We start from the raw sequence: 26715 nt of genomic DNA, 5'->3' as shown, positions 1-26715 counted from the left end.
TAGGTTATGAGAAAATTCATATTGGAAATTGAATAGATAGCAATCCACTTTATCCAGTGGAAAAACATTTGTTTAAATGATGTCTTTGATAACTTGGGAAACAGACAAAGTACCTAAGACGTTCAAGCTTTAGGGGAACAGACTGGAAAACGGAGCAGGAGTATTTTGTCGAGGTATTAAGGAAAGCCTTTTGATCAGGAAATAATTAGTCAGTGCAGAGACATGAATGACTAGAGAGTCCAAAAATCTAAAGCCTTGCAATAGTGAGAAAGCTAAGTGCTACAGACCCTGAACACCAAGAAAGACAGCTGAGAAAGACTTTGAGTGACACCGGCCCATTAAAATTTAATATTGTGTCAAAGATCTCATTAAAGTTATAGCCTTATGCCCGCTTTCAAAAGCACTGAGCTGATTATGATGCCACAGAACACATATCATATAGCGGTGACGCACCCCAAAATATCTAATTAGATAAAATAACTCAGAGCAAAGATGAGTTATTTTGCACAGAAGTCAGAGAGCATCATATCTGAAGAGCATTATATCTGAAGAGTGAGGCATGGGGAGAGAAAGGAAAGCAAGTAGCAGATCTGAGAATTATGTCTCTAAAAGAACCATGTGACTGGTACATGGAATTCACTGTAATCACACAGAGAAGAAATCCCATGAGTTTCTGAGAAGGTTGTACTGTCAAAGGAACCACAAACCTGTAATTTAAAAATATTACTGTTCAGGACTTAAAATTGCCCTTAGGCTACCAACTTTCTTTAAGCAGGAAGTGGAAAGAGAACGCTTCATAGCCCTCAAGCAAGGGATATTCTACAACATCTACCTCAGATGTGGCCAAGGAGGACCACAGAAAGGAATTCTCTTCTGGAGAGTACACCTTGCGACTATGAGAACAGACACATAAGGATTCCTCACCCTCCCAGTCGCTGCATAGTGAGTTTTTAAAATGCCTACAGATGTATACCTGCTGAATATCTTCCATTCTTCCTATTTTTGAACGGGGTTCTTTGCTCGGTTTATCTGGCCCCTCGTCTACCATTACCCTTTGGGTATGGAGTAAGTGGATACATTTTTAAGTTCATAGATCTCAGGACCGAGAAAGCCAAGTCCAGACCTGATGTGGAAACTGCCTCCTGTCACCAGATAATCTAGACCTGAGCTAGATGCAGTGATTGGGCAGGTCTTTTGGGTTGGTCCCCTTGCTGGCATTCATGACATATGACATCCCTAGTGACATCTGTGACATACATACATGTGTTCAAAGCATTTAAGATCAAATTTAAGTTTCTTTTGGGAGGAGACAGATAATACAAGACAATGTTAACTCAAATGTTTATTATATGATAGGTACTCAAATGATATTAAACAATTACAAATGGTGTCTCTTAGAAGCTAGACTGAGTTTTCCTAATATGTAAGTAGAGTGGTAATACAAGTATAATCGTGATTCACTTTTCTTCAGAGGCTTCATTCATTCTCCCATAATGAATTCATCACATAATTTTCCTTTTTATATTAATAAAAGTGAAAGTTTATTTCATGATCAATTTTTATAAAAATATACATGGCTTATTTCTAAATCTACAGAGATTGGTATTTATTGTTCAGTTGTGCTTTTATTATAACTAAAATCATAGAAATGATCATTGCGTTGAATATGCACACCGTGATATAAACCTGTTTCTTAGTATGACATAATCTTTTAGCTGTATGTGCCTGAAAAAATTAAGTATATGAAATAATGCTTGGTAAATCCAAGAGAATCACTTCTCTTTCTTGAATTATTATCGTTTACATCGTGTTTATTTACTGTTATATAAATGAGCCAAGGATGGTCTCTGCATTGGCACCTATGTTGTTTTTTTCTTCACAGCAGGATGACACCCAGTATAAGCCCACTAGCACCAAACTCAAATTTTCACACATCCTATTGTTTTAAACATAGCCCAGATGAGCAGATTTTTAGTCAGCTAGAGGCTGTCTGCTTTGCACACCTGAGGGAACTGCCCCACATCTGCTAGCCCCAAGCTATACATAAGCCTGGGGCTACAAAGACCCAAACCACTGACGCTCTTTGGAGCCCTCTGACCCAGAGACTGCCCAGAGGATGCTGAGCAACACTGTCTCTCTTCCCCTTCTCCCCTGAAAGTTTCCTTGTCATCTTCCCCTTCTGGATGGTAGACCCCTCATGGTAACTTCTAGGCAGTCTCCTCCTGTGAGGGACTTGTCAGAATGCCACCAAAAGAAAGCCTATGTGTGCTGCTGCCACTTGTGGTCATAAATTTTTCGTTAACCTGCCTAGAAAACTCTCGACTCACCATACACTTACATTCATAGCATTTATGCCATGAGACTAATTATGCACATCAGTGACCCTTTATTGATTTGTTTTCTTTTGTTCATTCGTGCATGCACGCATTTATTCAGCAGATATTAACCAAATGCCTACCGTAGGTGAGACACTATGCTGGGTGCTGAGAAAAAGAAGATAAATAGAGCATGATCAATTCTCATGGAGGCTTCTGTATGCTAATAAGCAGCCAGACACAAAAACAAGTAATTACAGCAGTGGAGCAAGTACTGTAGAAAAGATATGTAACAGGAAGTATAACAGTTCAGTTATATTTTGTTTCTACTTTGTTTAACTGATATGCTGGCCATCATTTTAGGAGAAAATGGGAACCCAGAAAAGAGTTCAGTATTTACACATATCTGACACGGATGTTCCTTGAGGGTACCTCCACTCAGCAGGTACCTAAGTAACCTACACCCGCCCCTGCTGATCTATTCTTTTTGTTTCCTCCTCCCATCCCCATTGTTATCCTTCATCTTAACTCTTTCCCCCTCCTCTATGTGCTTCATTTCCCTTGACTGATGTTTGCCTTTTCTTTATCTTTTAATATTTTTTAAAAGACTTAATTTTTTAGAGCAGTTTTAGGTTCATTAAAACTCAGTTTTAAAAATTGAGGGGACGGTACACAGTTTGCCCATATACCCTCTGTCCCTAAATATGCATAGCCACCCCCACAATCAGTATCTCCTCCAGAGTGGTACATTCTTTTACAACTGATGAACCAACACTGACACATCATAACACTTTCTTGTTTTAAAAATATATTTGAGGTGATGTAAACTGGCATGTTATAAAGTCAGAACATTCAGGGTTGTGTTCTCAACTTCATGCTTATTGAACTATAGATAAGTGGAAATACAGATATAGAGACAGAGATCTCAGTCACTCACTCCAGGTCATATGAAATTAACCTGCCATTCTTTTCTCATCTGCAAAGTGAACTTGCAGAAGAAACAGGATTGCTTGGTTAAGTGAGTAGAGAACGCTGCTGAACTTGGCAAAAACTGTTAAGCCAAGCTATTGCTAAATAAAGCCATCCTTCTCCAGAAATATTTTTGGCTATATTCTTTAATAGGGCAACCTGCGTCCTATCTCTAGCAAAATGTATGATATCTATAAAATGGCTTTTTGTTCCAGCCATGATTGCTTGGTAAAAGGTGCTTGTATAGTTTCTGAAACAATGGTACATCACAACATTCTGTTCTTACTGTCACTGTGGGTGGTTTCAAATGTTACAGTAAATTTCATCTAGGTTAAGAATTATCCTTTGGAAACGGCAATTAAATGCACCGTTAACTTTTCGTTATTGGCTAATAACCACTGAAATTTGGCCATTAGATTTTCTCTCTAGGAAGACTGATTTGTAAATTTTTGCCCCAAGTTATTTAGGAACAATTACTCAGGGGTTTCAGAAGTTCCTTCCTTGCTTAGAACATTGTGAAGGGTACTGGCTGTGGAGGCAGAAACCTGGAATCCTTCAGTCACTGTTTATTAGCTTCCTCGGTTGTTGTTGTTGTTTTTTTTTTACCTTGCATAAGTTATTTAACATTTCTGTGACGGATTTCCTTCATCTATAGGATGGGAATAATAATAACCTATTTCATAAGGTTGTTATGAGAATTAAATTGAATAATATATGTAAAGCACTTACAAAACTGGCAAGCAGTGAGCACTCAATAAAAGTTAGCTATGACAGCTTAATTAATGGCATCTAGCCAGGCGTATAACCACAGTGGGTACTAGAGTAGAAATCCTTTGATCTTTTGTATTTTGCCATTCTTATTTGCTGTAATAAAAATAGCTCTGGTGAATAAAATGAACAGTGAACCTTGGAAGTTAATATGTCTAGAGGAACAGCTGTTAAAAGGACCTTCATCACCATGTATTTCCAGGGGAACAGGAACATAAGGCAAGACAGAAGCTCCTAAAGAGTCTGTTTGGCTTAAGCAAATAAATAATGTGGTCCAGAACAGAAAATGAGATTTTCATCCTGCAACTAATGAACATTACATTGTCTTTGGTTCACATTAAATGTTAATATATTTTAATTTCTGAGTTTTATTGGATTTTGAAGTCAGGGTTGATCATCCATGTAGTTTAGTGCATTTTTCTCTTCACACCACAAAAATCTATGCCTGGGGTGAAGTTTGTTGATTCAAAACCATTCATTAATATTAAATCGTTGAATAAATGGTCTTTATACAGCAAGTTTAGATTCACAGATGTTATATTTTATAGGGTTGTTGTACTCATATTAAGGCATGTTCACATTTCAGGGCTTTTTTCCCTTCCTCATTTGGGTAACAGTTTTGACATGGCAGCCTTCATTTTATAATAATAATGTAAAGGGAAAGTAACTGAAACTCCATTTTTATATATTCATGTTATGTCAAATTTTGTCTTATAGTTTTGAAATCCATGATGTATTCATGAATAAATGATGCAGGTGCAGATGAAGGCACTGTGTTCAATTCCGTTCAATTCAATAAATATTTGTTGAATGCTTACTGTGTGGAATATATCATTGTAGGTGGCATAAAGGATGTAGAAAAAGTAAATAGCCTTTTCTTTTCAAGGAATTTACAGTCTAGTGGGGAGGGACTACAAAGAAAGGGACACAAATTATCACTGAGATTTTAGCAGAGAAATGTATCATGTTTGATGAGATAGTCAGGAAATAGTAATATGTAAATAGTTTGTAAAATAGTTGTTCATATAATAGTTTTTATCTGGGTTAAAGAGTGAGTTGGGTTTTGAGGAAGAGATAATTTAGGTCATTTTGGGCAAAGTTAACAGCATATGCAAAATCACAATAGTCTAGAAATAAAGACCAATTTTTAGGCAAATGAGATTTCTGGTTGGAATGTGCTACAGAGAATAATAAAGTAAAGTAAGTTAACCTTATATTTGAAAGGCAGTGCATTCTAGGCTGAAAATTTAGAGACCAGAAAGATCTCTTCTATAGAAAGTCTTTAAGTGGCAAGCAAACAATTAAGTATTTAGAAAAAGACTCTGAGCTCCTTGACAACTAGGACTCCATTTTCCTCATCTTTATATTTCCAGCATGTATTTGGCACATGCTAGGAGTTTATGAATGAATGATAAAGTAGAATGGAATAATGCAGAGAGTATATTACTCAGCAATAATCCAGGCTTTTCTATTCCACATAGTGAGTTAAGGATCTAGGCTACCTAGGAGTTCCTGCTGTGGCTTAGTGGATTATGAACCCTTCTAGTATCCACGAGGATGGGGGTTCGATCCCTGGCCTTGATCAGTGGGTTAAGAATCTGGCATTGCTGTGAGCTGTGGTGAAGGTTGCAGACACAGATTAGATCTGGTGTTGTTGTGGCTGTGGTGTAGGCTGGTAGCTGCAGCTCCAGTTCGACCCTTAACCAGGGAACAAAGTGGTTCCCTGTTTGTTCAGGGAAGAAACATATGTCACAGGTGTGGCCCTAAAACAAAACAAAAACACAAGAAGCAAAAACAAACAAAAAAGGATATAGGCTGTCTAAATATCAGCTGACAGGTCACTGTTTATTCATACCTGACCTTCGCTATGGCCTGGAAGTGACAGATATCACTGCTGCTCACAGCCTATTCTTCAGGCTTTAATTAACTTCAAGGTGCCTAAGAAATTTGGGAGAACACAAAGACCACGTGGTGAGCATTACTGTCTCTGCCCCAACGCATCATTCTTACCATGATACGCATCATCAAGTGGTGATGCTGTCATCTTTGTTTTCTTCTTCCCTCATACAGAACTTCACTCACAGGTCTGAGACCTAGGTTGAGATGACTCAGAGGCTGGGCCCAGCTGGGTGTGTCAACAGAGTGCCTGCATGTGACCTCTTCATGTGGCCTGGACTTCCAACAGTATGGTAGCTCCCAAGAGGAAGCACCCTGAAAGGAAGCATTCAGATGGCTAGTGTTTCAAGAGACTGGGACACCAAGGAAGATGTTGCAAGGCTTTTTCTGATCTAATTTTGGAAGGAACACGTGTCACTTCTGTGTAAGTGAGTTGCTAAGGCCAGTCCACATTCAGAGGGAGAACAATACGATTCCACCCACTGACAAGGGAGTAGCAAAGTCTCATTGCAGAAGAGCATGTGGGATAGGAGATATTGCGGCCGACGCTGGGTAACAAAGTCCATCACAGACATTGATATTGGTTATACTCGTTTGGTTTACTTTAACCTTGTCTAGTATTTGGTTGCACATAGTTCTTGATCTTAACTATACTTTACTTAAAAATGATTGGCACATACGGATGGCTTGACCTACTATTTTATTACCTCTTTCACCGTATCCTAGAAAATGCTGGTGCCACTAAGACTTCCATGTCTGTCTGGTATTGCAATCCAGCAACTTTGGCATACCAGCTATTGTAATTGCTTCTGCTTCTGGAATTCCCAAGGTGCCCATGGGACAGCAGGGCTCTAGCCCCCACTATTCATTCCATAAGGAGATAAATGTCATATGCATTTCAACTTGACTCTTGGTATACATTTTTCCAGTAATTTTGCTAGATTCTCCTAAGTCATTAGCACTTTAATTTTTTAATTTAATATAAATTATTTAAAGATGTTCTTATACACATAACTCCACTTATAAATATTTTCTCAGGAAAATATGAATTTTAAGACTACATTATAAATGAACACTTGGCATTTTGCATATATTTCTATCATCCACTGGAACTACTATGAGAGCATACTACAAGAGAAGGAAATTTGTCTACTGTTCATTGCTATACTTCTAGGAGCTAGTTTAAAGCCTGGTATATAGTAACTCTCAAAAGATATGCGTTAGAGTGAATGAATGAATCATTACAGTTCATATGTAATGTTCTATATATTCAGTGGTTTTTCAATGATTTGAGGGAAAGTTTCAATCTCTTAATGTTCTTTATTCCTTAGAGCTGTTGTATTTTACATTTATTTTTTATTAATTAAAAGTATAAAAGATCTCAGATGAAAGACATAATGATAAATGTGTATAAGAAAAGAACAAAAATTGGAGTTCACGTCATGGCGCAGCGGAAACAAATCCAACTAGGAACCATGAAGTTGCGGGGGTTCGATCCCTGGCCTTGCTCAGTGGGTTAAGGATCCAGTGCTGCTGAGAGCTGTGGTGTAGGTCACAGATGCAGCTTGGATCTGGCATGGCTGTGGCTGTGGAGTAGGCCAGCAGCTGTAGCTCCAATTCGACCTCTGACCTGGGAACCTCCATATGCCGCAAGCACGGCCTTAAAAAACGAAAAAGAAAGAAAGAAAGAGAACAACAAAAATTAATCTCTAGGTCACTATAAGAGAAATTAAAGTCAAGAGCACTTGCATGGAGGTGAAAGTGAACATGGAAATAAGGAACAAGGCATCTAACATTAGTTCAAAAAGAGTCCATTCCACAAACCTGTAAAGCTCTATCACAGAAAGTTTTCTATTCCTATATATGTATATATGTATGTATCTCCATTTATACATATTATGTTTCCTTTTGTAGGTTTTACATCGCTTTATTTTATTTTATTTTTTATTTTTTGTCTTTTTGTCTTTTCTAGGGCCACAACTGTGGCACATGGAGGTTCTCAGGTTAGAGGTCTAATCAGAGCTGTAGCCACTGGCCTTTGCCAGAGCCACAGCAAAGCAGGATCCGAGCCACGTCTGTGACCTACGCCACAGCTCAGGGCAACACTGGATCCTTGACTGACTGAGCAAGGCCAGGGATCGAACCTTCAACCTCATGGTTCCTAGTCGGATTCGTTAACCACTGAGCCACAATGGGAGCTCCACATTCCTTAATATTAAGGTCCTCAGTTTTAAGCGCCTGGTGTTGAGTGCTTAATTTAATTAGCCTTATGCAAGTTAGGAAGGAAAGTGAAAGCTTCGCTATTTTAAGTTCTCATCAGAGAATTAGACCTATCCTGGGCTCATTGTTAACGGCACTGTAAGTGTTGGCTCATTTACCTTTCTCTCTAAAAGATCTAATCCTCTTTAGTGCAGAAACCTCATTTAATTCTGTTTTTCTAGACATTATTCAGTGACTGGCATATAGTCAGATTTTCAAAAATAGGGGCTGAATAATAACAACAATGCAAAGATATATATACTTATACAGACACATAGTCTTGTAAAATAACACATTAGGTTATTCAATAACTGTTTATGTGAAAGATACTAATCCACACAAAACAAATGTATATAAAAATAGAATGGTGGTACGGTACATCCATAATTGTATAGCTGTTAAAATGGAGAACTTAAGATTAATCTGTAATTGTTTTAGTCATAAAAATTTTTTTGAAGAATATTTAATTATGTTGGGAAATACTCGTGATAAGAAAAGAGCACTATACTAAATCATACAGATAGTATGCTCCTAATATTCTTTTAAAAGAAATGCTAATATATAGTAGCATCACCAAAAGAATTGGTTGAATGAATAAAAGAATACCTATATGCATAAATATCCTTATAGAATTACCATTAAAAATAACTCACTAAGGGAGTTCCCTTGGGGTGCAGCAGGTTAAGGATCCGGTGTTTTCACCGTAGTGGGCTCAGGGTGCTGTTGTAGTGTGGGTTCAATCCCTGGCCCAGGAATTCCACATGCTGCAGGTGTAGCCAAAAAAATAAAATAAAATAATTCACTAAGTTAACCCATTTTTCTGAAAATTAGCATAAAGAAATGGGAAGATAATGATCTAAAATTTTGGCGGCGGCTACCTCTAGAGCTATGAGTAATTAAGATTTCCTCCTTAAACAGTTCTATTTTCTAAATTTTAAAAAATGAGCATGTATTATTTACATAACCAAAAGTAAGTAACCATGTGAAAAAGATACCATTCAAGGTATTACTGTGTGCAGAGATAAATAAGATGTGGTTCTTAATCTCAAGGAACATGTGACTGAATAAGGTAATATTATATCCATAAAACATTACATGGTAAGTGCCATAAGATAAAGATGTGTGATTTTCATAGACAATGAGGGGAGAGGGATCACTTACTATATTTGGGATGGTTAAGAAAGATTTCTTGGAAGAGGCAGCATTATATTCAAGTCTTAAGATGTGGATGGATTGTGATAGGAAAATGAGGAATAGAGAAAGTCTTTAAATTCTTCATTAAGGTTTAGAATTTGGAGATTTTCAATTTGTTCAAAATTTTAAAGATATTTTAGTTTTATTTTTAATAGCTTTATAAGGGCAGGAATTTATTATATATAATTTAATGTTTATATACATAGACATATGGGAATAAAAATAAATTGAAGTCAATCATAAGGATGATGGAAAGTTCTTTTTTTTAAATTTCCTTTAAAGGTGGGTGTGACAACACTCGACTCTGAAACTACTGTCTCGAATAAATACCCAGCTTCACTTGGACCATCCTTAACCCTTATTGGGCTTCTCCATCAGAATTCATCACTATGACCCTTCAATGACCATATGCTTTACTCAGCACTAAGAAACAAAAGCTTCTGGGATACCAATGAATTAGGAGACCATAGGCATTGCTTTTTCAAAACCAGTAAAATAAAATATTAACTGATTGGAAATGGGAACAGAGAAGTGGCAAGATTTGTCAATGAACTAAGTTGTTGAAACAAGGTGTTATAAGTATAGGAAAAGATATGAAAGCATCATAAACTGAACAAATACAACTACTTTTATTTGCTATGAACACAAAACTTCAACATGTACTAAGATTCATAAATGGATTTCTTTTCTCTTTTACTTTTTTATTTTTTTCCCTCAAATGAGAGAGAAACGCCAGATCAAAAATTACTTGATAAATATAAAAGTCAACCCAAATAACTAATTCAGTAAGTTGGAGACATTAATAACATATGAGTAGTCTTTTTTAAAAGTAATCAGTGTCTTACATAAAATGAAATGTTTTCTGCAATCGAAAAGGTTATTGCTTTGAAAATACAAGAGGCTTACACTCTTAACTTCAGCTTAAATTTGCTTAAATTGATACTACTGCTTGGCATTATTTTTATACTCTATCTTTTTCTTTGTATCAATTCAAATATGTTTGAACTTTTATATACTATTTTCTAAAATGATATAATTTAAGATTTGAAATATGAGATTAAAAATATAGAATTAATGGGAGATACTTCTGTAAGTGATTACTAAAATAAGTTGTGTTCTTTCCAAAGGAACATAATAAGCCAGAAAGAGAATAGGCTTTTGGAGTCAACTTTAAGTGAAATACCAGTTCTAAAACTTTCTTGCTATGTCATCTGGGGTACGTCACCTTAACCAGTGAGCATCCTTAGTCCCATCTTTAAAATAAGGATTTCAACTTTTACCATGTTTCAAATTATTGTTAGATGATATAAAACACAAAGAATAAATCTTTGTTGTGGCACTAATATATTTTAGTAGGTTTATTACCTAAAGGACTATATATTACATATAATCTATTGTTTTCATTGACTTATTTAGAGACTGTGACCAAAATATTTACCATTTAAAAACATGGAAACAACCTAAATGTCCAATAACAGAGGAATTGCTAAAGAAGATGTGGTACATTATACAATGGAATATTACTCAGCTATAAAAAGGAATGAAATAAGGTTATTTGCAGCAGCATGGATAAACCTAGAGATTGTTATATTAAGTGAAGTAAACCATACAAAGACAAATATCATATGATACTACTTACATGTGGAATCTAATAAAATGATACAAAAGAACTTATTTATAAAACAGAACCAAAATCAAAGATTTCAAAATCAAACGTAGGGTTACCCAAGGGGAAAACACTGGGGGCAAGAATAAATTGAAAGGATGGGATTAAGACACACATAATACTATATATAATATAGATAACTAAAAAGGACATACTGTACAGCACAGGGAGGTCTATTCAATGTCCTATAATAACCTATATGGGAAAACAGAATGGACGTGTGTATGTGTGTGTGTGTGTGTGTGTGTAAAACTGATTCACTTTGCTGTAAACCTGAAGCTAATACAATATTGTAAATAAACTATATACTAATCTAATAAAATATTAAAGAGAATAAAAAATTGCATTTAAAGTGAACATTATGCAAAAATATAGCAGCATTATCTCTTTATTTTTAAAAAATGAATCTGTATGTGAAATTCATTGGGCCATCGTTTTCTCTCACCTTATGGCCAGTCTCAGAATAATATCACATCCAAAAATAACTCCCAGTACCCACAATCCAACTAAAAAGCCTTGAAGTAAAATATAAAATTCTAGTTTTGATTTCTCTGGAATAAGAAGATAGGGTTACATTATTTACAAACTTCATAAACTATCTTCTTTAAACCTCTTACTCCAAAGTACCACTTCCTTTGAAAGCTGGCCCCTATCCCTACTGAGCCAGTTAGTGGTCCATCAGTGTTCTCCCCTCCCCGCATCCAATAAATCACATTCTCATCTCTGTCTTGACATCCTTTTAGAAAAACAATGAATCTCTTTTAGGTAGTTTGGGAAAGAGGAATATAGGTACTTTCCTTGATACATGCTTTTCCTCAACTAAACCAGAAGGATCTTGAAGACAAGGATCGCCTTTGCAACTCTACTGAAATGTAGAGCACAATAAATACTTGTTAAAATAATGTAAATATTTTTCCTTTCTCTTATACAGCACTCAGTGAATTGGTAACTGTTTCTGTATTATGAACATCTATTCTGTCTATTATTATTATTTTCCTTTGGCTATCATCTGGAGAAATTAGCACCTCTACCATGATGTGTAAGGATGAAAATGAGAAAGAACTAAAATGCATTAGTTCTGTCATTTATTAAAAATCTTGTGAAAACATTTGATAAGAGATTTCTCAAAAGCTTTCAGATAAAAAAGCTTCAAAATCATCTTTTGGATACCATTGCTTTGCCCTCCAGTTTGGATCAGAGATAAGAAACTATCACTTTTGCCAACTGCAGCCTGTGCTTTGCCATCACAGAGTTCTGAGAGTTCGCTGCCCCACTCTAAGAATTAGGTGGAAATCACCACTGTCCCCTTTCCTAAACAAACACCAGCATGTTCTGTGGTACCCTAACCTTACTTCCAAACAATGCATATTAAAAACCAGTTTAATCTTTAACTTCTTCATCAAGGTAAAGGTAAAGTTGCTTCTTATTCAAATTAGCCATAATGCTGCTTTTTATTTGTCTGGTATTTTCAGTATCCAAAGCATCTTTGCACTAATTCTTATATTTGATTTCAAAAATAATCATGGGGTCAACTAACAAAGAAACTGTAAGTCACAAAGGTCAACTCAGGACCACACAGCAAGTTAATGGCAATGTCAGGGCCAGAACTCAGGTGTTCTATCTTCTATTCCATTGCTCATTTTACCATTCACTGTCTCACTAAAGAAAAAACATTGGAAGTAGTGTATATGTATATGTATACACACACACACACACAATGGAGTATTATTCAGCCATTAAAAAGGAGGAAATCTAATCATTTGCTACAACATGATGGATCTTCAAGGCATTAAGCTAAATGAAACAAATCTGATAAACAAAGACAAATACTGTATGGTCTCACTTATATGTGGAATCTGAAAAAAGAAAAGAAAAAAAACCTCATCAAACTCACAGAAAAAGAAATCAGATTCATGGTTAGCAGAGGGATTAATGGGGGGGAAATTGGAAGAGGAGGGTCAAAAGTACAAATTTGTGTTTATAAGGTAAGTACGAGGATGCGATGTACATCTGATGAGTACAATTAACACTGCTTTGATAGAGAATGGTTAAGAGGGCAGATTTTAAGAATTCTCATCACATGCAGAAATTTTTTTCTTTATGTCTTATGAGATGATGATTTAAACTAAATTGAATGTGGTAATTATTTCACAATGTATGTAAATCAAACCATTACACTGTACACCTTTAATGTATACAGTGATGCATGTCAATTATTTCTCAAAAACCTGGGAAACAAACATAATGGTATTCTTTCCCTCCCCCTCTTAAAGAAATATATCTTTTATAGTTAAAACAAAGACTTAATCTTTAATCAAGGTGAGACACAGAAAAGCATCAACCATTAAATGCTTAAAGACTAATATGTACATGGCACTCCGCAAATGAGATGATAGTAAAGAAACTACTTGCGTATTAGTTAATATAATAATTTGTTTTCCATGGTTAGGATGGTGTTAAGAGTCTCTGGGAAAGGAGACAACTCATACATTATTATTAAATTCCCAATATTTAATATATTGTGAAACATTATAGGAGATTTCATATATAAACATTAAAGATCAACTCAAAATATATTAAATAATGGCAAGGGGATTCATTGCATTCTTCACAATAGGAAAAATGAAATAAAATAAATTAACAATGATTGGAGCTAATCATGTTTAATGATCAGAGAATATTAATTTTAATAGCAATACTGACAGCAAACGAAGTTTATACGATAGTCACAATATTAAGCACTTATATATATATTAATTCTCATAATAACACTAAGAGCTATTACTTCCATTTAGATGAATAGAAGAATATTATTTCCATTTTTAAAGGTGAAGAAGCTGAGGTATTGAGAGGGTAAGTAATGTGCACAAAGTTAAAAGCAAGTAAGGAGCGGAGCTGAGATTAAAAACTCAGGCTCTTTGGCTTTGGAGTCTGAGCTCTGAACCACTATGCTAGTATAACCCCTCTCAAAGTACTCTATTTTTTGTATATGTCAAATATGAAAAATTCCAGCAGTATAACACATTTCTAAATCAAAGAAGAAAATTACAAGTTATAAAATTGAAGAACTGTTAAAAACACCTCTAAGTAATAACACCTCTTCTTGTTCTCAGTTTTTATATTCAGTCAGGAATTCAGTTGAAAAACATAACAATGTATGTATGAAGTTCAGAAACATAATTACACATGAGAATTAAATACCTGAAATTTTACCAAAGCTGCAGAAGGGCATTTAATCAAAATCTCCTTACTAGAATATCAATTTTATATTTTATATTTTATATTTATATATCACAGAAATACTTTTGTGCTCCAGTGACGATATAGATGACTTATTGCTTGGCAGGATATTTCTGACCTATTGTTACAAAGTAACACTTTGCTCAAAAGCTTTTGCACTTGTATTATGTCAATAAAAAAGTCACTGTAGTTCACAAGGAAGAGATTTCTCTCATGAAAAGAAATGATGGGAATATGTCAGGAACACAATGAACCTGAACACAGAATGCTAGTTACAAAAGTGATACATGTTGCAAAGCTAGCATTTACCTTACGATAAGTCATCCGCATTTCTTACAGCTGCAATGAAATATCACCTTGATGTGAACTCAGTAGGGAAATCTAGTACTTCTATATATATAGATACATACATTCCAATTTTAGTCTGTATATGCTACATCTCCACTGATAAACTTTTTATATTCTTCAGACTAATATATACTACTGACAATACAAATAATAAACAAAAAATTCAGACTTTCAATGACATAATATGAATATTGCTAAGTAGTTTGGTATGAATGTTTCCTAAAGTCCTGGGGTAGTGGTCACTTTAATTAAGAAAGCTAAAGTCCTTTCCCCAATCTCTTAATCAGCATCAGAAACAAATTTTAAAGGAATATAATGTCATCAAATATTTATAAATTACCACTTGGAAATACATTTTGTACGTAAATTCAAAGGGGGATATCCTTCTTCCTTTTTGACTGGAAAGCAATTCTACGAACTCTAAAATATTTTAGGAGTTCCCGTCGTGGCTCAGCAGTTAACGAGTCGGATTAGGAACCAGGAGGTTGTGGTTTGATCCCTGGCCTTGCTCAGTGGGTTAAGGATCCGGCATTGCCATGAGCTGTGGTGTAGGTCGCAGATGCGGCTCAGATCCCAAGTTGCTGTGGCTCTGGCCTAGGCCAGCAGCTACAGCTCCAATTAGACCCCTAGCCTGGGAACCTCCATATGCTGTGGGTGCAGCCCTAGAAAAGACAAAAAGACAAAAATAAATAAATAAATAAAATATTTTAATACTAAGAAGTTAACATGTCTAAAGGAAAACTGAAATTTAATTTTGAAACTCTTGGATCTTTAAAGACTGAGTGATCAGGGGGACATTTGGTTTTAAACTACAAGTGCTCAAACATAAATTAATTAAATAAGTCAGAAAAGAAAAAACACTAATTAAAATAGTGAAGAGAATGAATTCTATTAAATACAGACAACCTAGAAAAGGTAAAAGTGAAATGCTGGTAGATTACTTAAGAAACAAAAGATTTATGTAATCCTAGGAAAAAAGTAGAATTTTAATGTACTGACATTGAAACTGAACACAGAAATGAGTCATGTAATCAGAAACTGTCAGCCCTGTTTCTGAAGGTTGGAGATGTTACCAAATCATAAGGTTTGAGAAGTTTGAAAAACAGTTCATGGATATATTAGTTAAAATTTTTTATTCTCAAACAAGATTAAATCTTGATACGTAAAGCTAATTGAGTAGGGAAAATTCATAAACACCTTAGGATTGCTAAAAATAAAATTATTAATAGAATACTATAAACAAATTCAGTCACAAGTAGTATAACTAATTTTTAAATAAATGCGCTGATAAATAATCCTGCATGAAAAAGACAGAACTGTCCAATCAGGTAATTTGAAGAAAGTTTAATAAAAGGAAATGGAGGGGGATAAATAGGACTATTGACCAAGAGGTTAACAGGTGCAGGAAATTCACAAGGTTTAATTAACTACCTTGGGATTAGTATGTGCTGGGAAGTCACACCACCCCTAGGCTTGGAAGAATAAAGGGAACCAGAGAGAGGCTTTGTAAAGAGTCCCTTGACAGGATCTGTGACTTTGTGTGGTGGATATGGCCACCAGCAATTCCTCCTATTACTGTATGTCCATGCTGCTTTTCCAGTAAAGTTTTCTCTCTGCCCTTTGAAACTGGATTAGTCTCATGACTTGCTTTGACTGATAAGACAAAGTGAAAATAATGCTGTAGCAGTTTCAGGTCTTTGCCTTAAGAGGTCTAGAAACTTCTATTTTAAACCATTTGAACCCTAAATAGAGCATGTAAAGACGCCTGATTCCCTTACTTAAAAGAGTAGACTAAGCACTCTTAATTGTTCTAATCACTTCAATTGAGTTGCCAGACTAGTTCTGGCTCCAGCTAGCCTGAGCGATCCCAGGCAACAAAACATGGAAAAGAGAAACTGAGAGAAAATTCAGAAAATCCACAGAGTTGTGAAAAAGAATAAATTATTGTTTAATGCCACTAAAATTTGAGATTGTTATATAATTTGTTATTCTATATATATATATTATATAATTTGTTATACTATATATATATATCTCAGAGATATAAGCAAGATGGCAGAAAAATAGACATTATCTACCATGATACTGCCTAGAACACCCATTTTGACAATCACTCATGGATGAGTGTACCTTTGTCAAAGTCTTGCAGTATAACACAGAAATTCTAGCATGGTATTGGACAAAAAATCCAATAGACTCATTCAAGAGGGTAAAAACGATCATCCCTCCTGCAAGAGAGTACACCTCAGTACCCAGAGAGACCACATGGGCCTATGATTTATACCACAGGGGCAGATGACAACTTAGTGAATGCCCAGCTTCCTCAGCTATTCAAGATGCTGCTCAAGAAGACTTCATTCTCACCCTACCCAGAATAATGAAGTAATCCGTACAACTGAGAGGCTGAGAGAGGCTGAAAGCACACTAACCAGGGCTTACAGCTCATCAAAGAGATGCAGAGCCTACTGAAAGCTTCATAGACTCCATCATGAAACCTGCCCATAAACCACTGGGGATACCCTATCTGTAGTCCCTCCCAAAAGGCTCACAGCACTCCAGGGGCATCATGCACACATCATTACATGGCCAGCCCTTGTATGTATACCCACTGGCAGTGAGTACAAAGGTTTGCAGATAGATAATGAGTACACATAGACCTGGCCCAATTCTGTCAGATGGGGAGAAAGCACATATTTGAGCCTTTCCAGGTGCCACCCCAGAGAAAGGAAACAGAAGGCTCTTAGCACCTGACCTGACTTTGCAGAATCAAGAGAAAACACAATTTTAAGAATTCTGCCCTGCCCCACTCCCAAGAGGGAACAAAAGTGTCAATGGTCATATTCATAAGAAAGGTCTGAGAAAGCAACAGAATCTCTAAATGAACTGAAATGAATACTGAAGGTATTTTTCTCCTGAAGCCAGTCACTAAAGACTAGAGAAAAAGACTACTTCTTTAAGTGCAAAGAAAAGCAACACAAGACTTTAAGAAACATGACACCACTGAAGGAACATTGTATTTTCCAGAATCAACCCTGCAGAAATGAAGATCTACATATAGCCTGACAAAGAATTCAAAACCGTTGTTTTAAGGAAGCTTAGCGAGTTACAGAAGAACAGAGACAAACAACTTAACAGTAGTAGAAAAACAATGCATAAACAAAAAGAGAAGTTCAACAGAGAGACAGAAGTCATAAAAGATAACCAAATGGGAATTTTAGAGCTAAAGAATACACTGTATGAAAAAAATATGCACTAGAGGGCATCAACATTAGATCTGATTAATCAGAATAAAGAATCTGTGAATTTGAAGAGAGATAATTTGAAATTATCCAGTCAGAAGAAAAAAAAAGATTTAGAAAGAATGGAGAAAGCCTATGTGACGTATATGACATCAAGCAATGTAATTTATACATCATGGGAGGTCCAGAAGGAGAAAGGGGGCATACAGTTTATTTTAAGAAATAATGGTTGAAAACTTCCAAATCTGGGGAGAGATATGGACATCCAGGCACATGAAACCCACCAGTCCCCAAGCAGATTTAATTTAATGATAACATAACCAAAACACATTCCAATAAATCTGTTAAAACTCAAAGTCCAACAGGGAATTTGAAAAGCAGAAAGAGAAAAGGAACACATCACAAACAAGGGAATCCCCATAAGACTGTGAGCAGATCTCTGAGCAAAAATCTAGGAGGTCAGGAGAGATTGGGATAATATATTCAAAGTGCTGAGAGAAAAAAATCTGCCAATCAAGAACACTTCACCCAGCAAAGCTGTCCTTCAGCTTTTCCAGAGAAATAAAAGCTGAGGGAGTTCATCACCCCTAGACTAGCCTTATCAGAAATGCTAATTAGTAACATGAAAAGCTATGAAACTATAAAGCTTAATGGTAAAGAACACAGCCAAAATGAAAAACTCTAATATGGTAATGGTGATGTATAAATCACTTAACCCTAGTATAAAGGTTAAAAAACAAAAGTAATAAAATTCAACAGCACATTAAAAGGGTTAAGAGGAGTTCCCATTGTGGCTCAGCAGGAACGAACCTGACTAGTACACATGAGAATGCAGGTTCAATTCTGGGCCTGACTCATTGGGTTAAGTGAGCCAGCACTGCCATGAGCTGAGGTGCAGGTCACAGATGCAGCTCAGATTCCATGATGCTGTGGCTGTGGTATAGATCAGCAGCTACAGCTCTGATTTGACCACTAGCCTGGGAATCTCCATATGCTGCAGATACAGCCCTAAAAAGCAAAAAATAAAATAAAATAAAATAAAATAAAAGGACCATACACTATAATCAAATGAGACTTACCTCGGGAAAGCAAAGATGGCTCAGCATATGCAAATCAATTAATGTTTACACCACATTAATAGAACAAAGGATAAAAATCATAATCACCTCAATATCTGCAGACAAAACTGGCAAAATTCAACATCTTTTCATGATTAAAAACTCTCAATGAATTAGGTTAGACTGAAGGTATTTTAACAGAATAAGGACCGCAAATGGTAGACCCACAGCTAACATCATTTTCAGTGATCAGTGAGAAGATGAAATTTTTTCCTCTGAGGTCAGGAACAAAATAATAGTGTTCATTTTTTCCACTTCTATTCAATAAAGTACAGAAATAGCCATAACTATTGGGCAAGAAAAAAAAAATGAAAGACATTCAAATTAGAAATGAGGAAATAAATTGTCTGCAGACACCATGATCTTATATATAGAAAGCCCTAAAGACTCCACTGAAACATTGTTAAAAGTAATCAATTTAGATATCTATTGATAGATGAATGAAAAAGGAAATGTGTATACATACACAATGTAATACTACACAGCCACAAAAGCAAAAGAAATCCTTCCATTTAGCACAATATGGATGTACCAGTAGGGCATTATGCTAAGTTAAATAGGCCAGACAAAGAAAAGCAAATACTGTATGATCTCTCTTATTTGCAGAATCTTAAAAAAAAAAATAAGTCAAACTCACAAAAGCAGAGAATAGAATGATGGTTGCCAGAGGCTGGAGAGTGGGTGAAATGGGAAGATATTGGTCAAAGGGTACAAGCTATACATCATGGTGACTATAGCTGATAATACTGTACCTTATACTTGAAATTTGCTAGGAGAGTAGATCATATGTGTTCTCACCACAAAGAATAAGGCAACTAAGTGAAGTGACAGATATGTAACTAACTTGATTATGGCAATCATTTTGCAATATATAAATGCATCTTAATTTATCACATCATGCACTTTAAATGTATATAATTTTAATCATTAATTATACTTAAATAAAACTGGCAGAGGGAGGGAGAAACTATTCAGACAAAATAAAGCAGGGAGAGGATGTCCCTTGAGAAAAGCTCTTTTTTTGGCTTAAATTATCAAAACCAGCTATCTTTACTGATGCAGTTCAATTTTTACTTTGATCTAATGACAGTTAAAATATTGTTTAAAAATCAAAATGCATGAATACTAAGGAAACATAAATATAAATTTCATTATAAACTTAAAAAATGTATTTTCATCAATTATTTTTTCATATGCATATATATATGGCCCAACAATTATGCTCGTATTTACTGAGTGATATAAAAACATACATTCATACAAAAACCTGTATACAAATGTTTATAGCAGCTTTACTTATAATCACTAAAACCTGGAAGCTTCCCACCAGGGGAGTAAATCAGGAATTGTGGTATGTCCTTAGGAGGGAATATTGTTCAGTGATAAAAGGAATGAGCTATTGATTTCTACACCATGAATAAAACTTAAATGCATTTCAAATGTTGAACCAATGGCTACATATGATAGGATTCCATTCATACGTCATTCTGGAAAAGATAAAACTGTGGGATGGATAGCAAATTAATGGTGGTTATGAACTGAGGTGCCGAACAGTGGCTGATTACTAAGAATCCGTACAAAGGAACTCTTAAGACCAAAAAACGGTTCTGAGCATTACTAGGATGGTGGATATATGAAGCTATGCATTGGTCAAAACCCAGAGAACTGTATATTAGCAAAAGCGAACTTTTACTTATGTAAAGACACACACACACAAAAGGAACTTAAGTAACTTTGGAAACTCAATCAAAGGACAAAAACAAAAGAAAAAAAAGAGTATAAAACCCCAGTACCCCAGTTGGCAATTTTTTTCTAATAGGAGAAAATGATAATCATTCTGAAACTTTTGTATATATATTTTGGAGTTGAACAATTAAGTATACAGATGATCAATAGTGAGAGTCAGGTTTTTCACTATAAAAGAGGAAAGTCACAGATTAAACAAGAAAGTTAAGATCAGCCCCATGACATCTGAGGTCAGAAAAAGAAGTATGAACGCATGTTTAACTCAATACACACAAACACAATATGCACACACAATGGACAGATACATATATAATTACAGATATATATTTGTACATGAGATAGTATACATATATTTATGGTCTACTTCTGCTGAGAGGGCCTAAAAACAATGACACCCCAGAAGCAAAGAATACACCTAGCACCCAGAGCTTAGTTTCTAATTACCATTCCCAATTAAAGGAACATTTCATTAAATGACTCATTATTGGACTGTGGCAGGAACAATACAAAATGAGTCCGGAGCATTTTGTAGTGCCAGAAATTAAGGAAGTATTCAAAAAACAAAAGGATGAGTGTATGCCAAAGGGACAGAGGAGACCACTTAAAAGGGCTCCCAATGTCTAAAGCTGGAACAATCTGAGAAACAAAACAAAACAAAACAAAAAAACCCGTAGTTATTTATTGACTCAATATAAAAATGCATATGTATTCATACTGACCTAAATTAATAACTGATTAAATAAATAAACGAGGGAGAAGAGACAAGTCTTCCGTGCAGAAAAATTCTCAAGAATATAAATACTTTACTTTCCAAGAAGTGGGCTTAGTTCCTCATTTATTCTACTCTTTCTTGCCTCCCCATCTCCCACACGGTGGGCTTAACTTAGTGATTTTCTGCTTAAAAATGTGGTAGGGAAATAGAAAAGGAGACAAAAAAGGAGAAACCTGGGAAATCGCTTAACCAAATGGTGAAGTTTAACATCATCAGGGTCTGATGTACCCCTTGATATAGACCACACGAATATGATGTATTTCTTTATATGAGATACGACGAGAAAGGCATGTCACCTCTTGGGAATTCTTTCCAAGGTCTCAACCCCGGTCTACTCATGAGAAAACACATCAGACACACATGGATGAAGAAACATCCTATAGGATGCTTGGCCAGTGCTCCTCAACAGTCATGGGCATGAAAAACTGAAAACTGTCACAAAAACAGAGGAGGCTGAGGGGATATGACAACAGAGCAGTACCTAGGATTGGATCCTGGGCCAGAAACAAGACTAAAGATTAATGGAACGACTTGGGAAATCCAAAGAAAGTCTAGAGTGGCGTTAATAGTAATGTACCAATGTCACTTTCTTAGTTTTAACAAAAGGATCATGGTCATAGAAGATAGTAATAATACAGAAATGGGTTGAGAAGTATATGGGAACTCTCTGCACTAAATCTGTAACTTTTCATAAATCTAAAATTATTCTAAAATATGAAGTTTATTTAAAAGTAATATTTTTACTTTTTCTATGGTATCAAGTGGAATAGCTCACCATTTGAGCTTTCATTTTCCACTTTCAAGATGCAGGGAGCTGTTATTATTTTGTCAACCTAAAATTCTTAAGGTGGCTAGCAAGAGATTGGTGGTTGTGACAGTCAGTTCTATTTTAACCCAATGTCTGCTGAAGTACAGGGATGCTTTTAGAAGGCCACGCGCTGTGTGACACATTTCTTGATTTTTATCTTACCAATGTGCAATTGAGTAGTTAATCCTCCTAAAGCAAGGTTTCTCAACCTTGGCACTGTTGACATTATAATCCAGATACTACTCTATTTTCTGTGGGGGCTATCTTAGCCTTCTTCAGGCTGTTATAATAAAATACCATAAATTGGTGGCTTATAAGGATCGGACATTTAAATCTCATAATTCTGAAGTCTGGGAAGTCTAAGCTCAAGGCAGCTGGCAGAGCTGGTGTATCGTGAAGGCCTGCTTCCTGGGTGAATGTCTGCTTCTTACATGAATGTCTTTTCCCTACAACCTCACGTGAAAGAAGGGTGAAGTAAGCTGGCTCCCAGGGGTCTCTTTGATAAGTGCTGCACACCCATAGCTTAAGTACTTCCCAAACGTACCATCTCCTAATACCATCACATGGGGCATCAGGTTTCAAAATATGAATTTTAGGGGGATACAAACACTCAGTCTATGACTGTCCTGTGCCTTGCAGGATATTTAACACCTCTCTAGACTTTTTCCCCAGGTGCCCGCAGCATACACTATGGCAACAAAAACTATAACCAGACTTATCATGCATCTCCCAGGGATCCAAATCACACCCCTACCCCCACTGAGAGCCATTTCTATACGGCAAGATATTATATACGATGTTGTTATATTTAATACAAGAAGTATAAACAATTGTTTTTCACAAACGGAGGTAAATGACTGCTGTAGAGAACACCATTGTCTCCTTATGAGTTCCTTAAAAAGCAACATTCAGAGAATAGCCAACTAGTGCAACAGAATCGATGCAGCATTCCCAACCCGAATCTTAAAGTGAGAAATGAAAATGTTGAAAGGAAACATGCTAGTTATATGTGCTAAAGTTCTACTTCCTCATTTAAAATTACAAACACATGTATTTTCTATATTTAAAAAAGAAAGCATAGAATGAACTTATCTTTTATCCAAACATAACAATATTAAGAGTTTCCTGTATATTTTCTCACCACATGGGGGTACCTATAAACACAAAAGTATGTTTCTATTTCTTTTTAAAAGGCCAAAAGAGTACTGGCTGAGAGTAATTAGATGGAGTTCTAGTCTTGGTTAATTTTGAACTGGCTGGGTGCACTTGGGTAGGTCACTTACTTTCTCTGTGCCTTAGTTTCCTCTGGGAAAATGAGAAGTTTTTTTACTAGATCTTTATGTATCTTCCCAGTTTCAATAATCCATGACTCTGCAACATATTTCTAATAGAAATAATGCCTCAGTCCTTCTCCTCAACTCTTGTCTCCCCACCCTCCAGCCGTCTTTAGTATCTTAAAAACTTTCATTTTAATGTTGGCCACCACAACAAACGTTAACTGCTGCTTCTGCAGCTGCATTCTCTGCATTAATGAGAAGCCATTAGATGTTTTCCCATGTAGTCTTCAGATTCAGTAGCCAAATGACCAAGTACACTTAAAAACACTTCTGGGATAATGGACCTACGCCAAACCAATTTAGCTGTGGCTTTCAAATAAGATAAACAAAAAGTAAGAATTTAATGCCTACTAACATACATTTTTAAATACAGAAACAGGTAAGAAGTGGAGTAGCCTGACACAGAGCAGGGTGACCTCAATCCTCCACAGTTCACTAGGGGATCCAATCTTAGTGAGGTAAATTAAAAACTCTGCAGTAAGAGAAAATACTCACGAGTAATTTGGATTCTGATTCTAGGAGTGAAAGGCTGGGAAAAATCTGATTTTTTTTCCCGTGTCTAAAAATAAACCTTTAAATGTAAAGGAAGCTATTTTATGTCTGACTATTTTATATCTGAAGTTGCTTTTTTTTTTTTTTACTGCAAAACATTAAATTGTTTCAAAGCTATATGCTTATTCATACACAGTGACAGGACATAAAAAATTAACAAGCACAATAATGACTCACTATCTTGAATGAAAATATTTTCTTTCTATATATGTACTACTCATTAAAATTAAAGTAAAAATGATCAGAAACCTACATATTATCCTCATAAATTATCACAGTTCATATCTAATAGCACAGCAAGAAAAATGACATTTCTGAAATGATGTAATGATTCACTGTTTCTCTTTCCCATGCTTTTGTCATGGTGAAGCTGTTCCTGCTACTAAAACACAAGTTCAGGACATCTGACTCTGCCTTAGAGACTGCAGCATGTTCGTGACTGTGAGGCTTACCATACATCAGCACAGGGAGTCAGCAAGTGCTGAGGCAGTTAGTCAAAGAGGCTGGCCTTCCTTTAGTGGAGAACACTGATAAAGGGACCAGGAAGGTAAGCTCAATGAGAACAGAAACCAGGGAAGGATGCTATGGTGAGAAGGCTACCTTTAAATGGGAATATGGTGGAACACATCCTCCAGAATGAAACTCAGGAAAGGCAGAAGTTGTAGGAAAATGAGATGGACTAAGTAGAGAAACCTCTCAATTAGCCAAGCTGGGTGCTAGAATTCCAAGTAAAGCACCTTAACTATGACACAGTAATAAAGCCACTGTGCTAGAAGTACCATCAGAACCAGAAAATGAATAGTACTACTCTGTTTTAGAGGAACTTTAGTCCTAAAGCAGGTGGATCTCAGCAAGCCCATTTTGTGTATCCATATCAACTATTTAACATCCATTAATGCTTGTTCTCATTATCTCCAGAAAGCTCTCCTAATGACATGTCATCAAACTCTTTTTTAAAACTCCTATAGAATTTTACTTTAAAACTCCCATGTAATTTACAAACATATTTTTGCATATTATACCATTATATGATAATATATAGCATCACTCTGGACTATACTATTCACTAATTAATTTATTCATATATGTCATCTTGTCTACCTAGATTGAATATTCTTTAAGAGTAGACAGTTTGTCATACATTTTGAAAACTATAATGCCTAGTTCTATTCAGGGCATAATGATACGTACTATATGAATATTCTAATACATTAAAAAGATAAAAAATAAAATTATATTATGATTATCTAAATAGTAAAGTATAACACAAATGTTACAAACTGCCAAGATTATGATATATATATGTAGATGGCACATCACAGTGGTTCAAGAGCACTGGCTTCCAAATCAGCCTAACTCAGATTTGATCTTGTTTTACCTAGTTACTAGTGTGTGATCATATCAAGTTAGTCCAAACTCTCTGAACTTCAGTTGGCTCATTAGTAAAATGGTAATAATAACTGTTCATGGAATTGTGTAGATTAAATGAGATGCTATACATAAAGCATACAGACCCTGATAAATACTAACAATGCAACAAAGAGACAATCAGTATAAAAATGTACTAGATTTTAATTTGCATCATAATTAATCACTTTTCAGAAAAGAAAACAGTATACATTTCTTCATTTAACACTTTCCATGTTTACTATTAAGTGTTAATAGAAATTAATCTAATTTTCATCAGCTAATGTCAAGCATATGTCAACTATTTTCTTTTTCCCTTAAAAAAGATTTTTGGTAAAATCTTTTTTGTCTTATTTGAAATATTATTTTTATGATAAGAGAAAATCAAGTTACAGTCAATTTTTAAATTCTACCCTTGAAATGTTCATATAGTTGAGATTTACCGTCTATCATTTAAAAAAAAACTGTACTTTGGGTTTTGAAATTCTATCATGAGTGATAGCATCTAAATTCATAAATCCCCGAATCTTCAAAATCCATAGCATCTTCAAAATATAATGCATTTTTAAGACTATGTGATTATGCAATACACCTCAGAAAGAAAATATGACAATTGGATGCAAAGATTATATACATCACACTCCCACCAAAACAACATCCAACTACCACCAATATAACCAGATGAAATTTCATTTTAATTGAGTCATCATAGCCAAGATCCATGACCTGTATCATGATTTTTTATTACAGAATCTAGACAACTCTTGATCACTTATTAAATTTGAAATTTTAGTATGATAGAAAGCCATGTGGCTGGGATACAGTCTAATTTAATGTAAACAGACTTGAGTCTCTTGAAATGGAATCAATCAATAAAAAAGAACAGGTGAGATACAGGGCCGAGAAAACAAAAGCTGTCTGCACATAATCTTCTTACTCTTACTATTGGAAACTATATATCGAAGAAGTCTTTGTCACATTTCTCACTGATATTACTGTGGAAATAATGCAGGTTCTTCAATTTGTATTTTATTAAGTTTAACCGTATTGGTTTTACTCATTTCTCACATTCAACACCTTT

The 26715-nt window shown here is 35.3% G+C and overlaps 1 protein-coding gene across 9 annotated transcripts in view; it reads right to left on the bottom strand.

The window, feature by feature from the left end:
• Positions 1-26715, bottom strand: part of ATRNL1 (attractin like 1) — a 770027-nt gene that overhangs the window by 277202 nt on the left and 466110 nt on the right. For 2 of the 9 annotated variants that reach the window (XR_014826350.1, XR_014826352.1), the window contains one exon: positions 5908-5990. The exons of 5 other annotated variants lie outside the window; for them this stretch is intronic. The gene's annotated coding sequence lies outside the window, so the exon portion shown is untranslated. Of the gene's footprint in view, positions 1-5907; positions 5991-6062; positions 6264-26715 lie in introns of all 9 variants that reach the window. 2 more of the 9 variants (XR_014826353.1, XR_014826349.1) reach the window with 1 other exon arrangement.

Source organism: Sus scrofa, chromosome 14 (genome assembly GCF_054392235.1).
Source record: "Sus scrofa isolate SSC_HxYL_T2T_F1_AM1 chromosome 14, Sscrofa_HxYL_maternal_Yorkshire_Landrace_v2.0, whole genome shotgun sequence".
NCBI lineage: Eukaryota > Metazoa > Chordata > Mammalia > Artiodactyla > Suidae > Sus > Sus scrofa.
This window is presented reverse-complemented; position numbering and strand designations above follow the sequence as displayed.